The 2,492-nt window shown below is 36.2% G+C and overlaps 1 pseudogene; it reads right to left on the bottom strand.

Annotated features, from left to right (window-relative positions):
• Nucleotides 1-1,475: 1,475 nt before the first annotated feature.
• Nucleotides 1,476-2,108, bottom strand: LOC106458224 (annotated as a pseudogene).
• Nucleotides 2,109-2,492: the final 384 nt, after the last annotated feature.

Raw genomic sequence — 2,492 nt, forward strand, 5'->3', positions numbered from 1 at the left:
CACCTCAATTGCATGGCTCAAAATTATCTACGAACGAACCTACAAAATTACATGAACCTACAAATCAATGTTATTACATCAAATCTTATTACCAAGACCATTAGGCCTTTTAAAGGTTTTTTTTTTTTATAATATAATTCTGCTCTTATGGTTAACGACAACTGACTTTTGACTCCTGAAATAACAAATTCCTGATGGCATTATCTAAGGTGTATTCGAAATCGCTTTTAAGGATGATATACGCACAAAGTTTGAAGATAATATTCTTTACGTTTTTTCGGATAATGCACATAAAACTCGTACACTGAGAGAGAGAAACTTAATTCTTCAAAACGCTTTCCGTCTGACGTTGACGTCACTAATACATTTCATATTGGATACATTTAAGTTAATTTACTATATCAAACTTTAAACAGTCAGGTCTTACCTAACTTTTCGAACACTAACTTGTATATATATATATATATTTGTACTGTAAAAGTAGTCCGTCAGTTCCTAAATCCTATCTATACAAGGCTTTGTTTCCAGAATTACAACTGGGTAAATCAACAAGGCTTTTTTTTCCAATGATAACAAAGGAGCCGTGCTTATGCATTTTAACTGAATAAATACAAAACGTTAATTTTTATCCGAAACAATTGTTTAATAATACTTTTTTTCACAACAGGTGGCTGGTTTCAGGTGTATTTTAGACATCGAACGGTTGTTTTGGTTGTTCTTAATCGCACAGCTACACAATGGGCTGCCAATCACGAGTATCGAAGCCAGATTTTCAGGGTCACAAGCCTGCAGATTTACCGGGGGCATATCAAAAGGTTAAGAACAATTTCAAATCATTTGTACAAGTTTATTGTGTATAACACCCTATTTTGTTTTTTACATGTAGTGTTTTTATACCCTCTATCTCGTACTCACACACATATGCACGCATTTATGTATAAACAATTATAATCTGTTTTGTTTTCTTGTCTGACCATAAATTATGCGATACATTTTACACGATTTCTTCGTTCATTTTAATATCATATACTTACATAGACCTCATAGGGTATGTGGAGCAAGATTACAATTGTGGGTACCCTCAAGAGGATGAGGGTGACTCGAGGGCACGTGGACTTCATTCAACCAATGAGATAGGCAGTTGTGACCATGGTAGTCAACAAGTGCCCTTACTTAAATAAGCAATAACTATCAACTGTATTAAGAGTTTCAGTAACATCTCATAATACCAATGTGTTTGAAATAAACACACTGGTTCGTCTTTTAAGCGCATATCTTTCCTATGTTTTAGTAATTCCTCATAATGCCAACTACGAAATAAACACATTGGTTCGTGTTTAAACACAAATACTTTCATCGGTTTAGTAACATCTCATGTACCTCTGCAACCTTTTCTATTCACTTACTCTAACTGTCACATATACCAACAACCCTCACCTGTTGTAAATAAAGAAAAAAAATCGTTTGACCCCTTTTTAAAAGGAGCCATTTCCTTGTACAAAAAGATATTCACTAAATTGTTGGCCTTCAACGCCGCCGCCATTTGAGGCCACAATATGGTACCCATTGTCCAATAGCCGGACAATAGTCTCTAAAGAGTTCAGCTTACAGTATCCATTCAATGGGAATCTGATCACATATTTATAGTCAGTGTTCCAAGTTACTCCACTGCGAGCGTCCATCAAGACTTGACTGATTTCTGGGAAAACATTCTCCACTAGGGAGCGCTTTCCACTGATCATAATTCTCTCCCCGAGATCTGGATTGACGTGAAGGGCTAAACATTTGAAGCTGTTTTCGCCATCCCTGTCTTCACCATTTAACGTTGAATAACCTTGGCAGTGACGGTTCTTGTTCGACTCATTGACATTGGAATATTTCCTTTTGTTGCGCTCGTTCTTCATATTCTCCAACATTCTAACCAAAGGGTGGATGTCATAAAATTTTGCTTCTTCCAGAAGGAGATCCAGCTCTCCGAAGTCTTCTGGAATCGTCAACACATTGGTTCGTAAGAAGTTCAAGATGTGACGAAACATTTTACCGTCCCGGTCGATGAAATAGTGCTGTTTTAGTGTGTCGAGGACTATGGGAATGCTTCCGTTAAACATCCGAGCAAGTCGAGAGTCTGGGTGCCTGATTGAGAAAGAAAAAAATAGATATTTATAGAAATACAAACAAAAGTACCCGTCCCCAGTGTCAGGAAAAGTTTAAGTTAATATATCAATTTAAATTATTTCACGGACTTTAAAAAGATTACTTGTACTGCACTCTTGGTTTCACTCAGAGCCAAAGCTCTGAGCTACTCATACCGCTCATCGCGAAAAGTAATTGTTGACCATTTTAGTCATGCTAAGAGCCTCTCAACAGTAACATACGGTAAACCTACATTTATATTCTTTAGGTTACGTCACATTTTGAAATGTAAATGGTAGTGTGATTAATTCCTAACAATTTATTGTAAAATATCCTGCTTGCGAAATAAAATTTGGCAT

The sequence above is a fragment of the Limulus polyphemus genome, unplaced genomic scaffold, assembly GCF_000517525.1.
Source record: "Limulus polyphemus unplaced genomic scaffold, Limulus_polyphemus-2.1.2 Scaffold430, whole genome shotgun sequence".
Taxonomy (NCBI): Eukaryota; Metazoa; Arthropoda; class Merostomata; order Xiphosura; family Limulidae; genus Limulus; species Limulus polyphemus.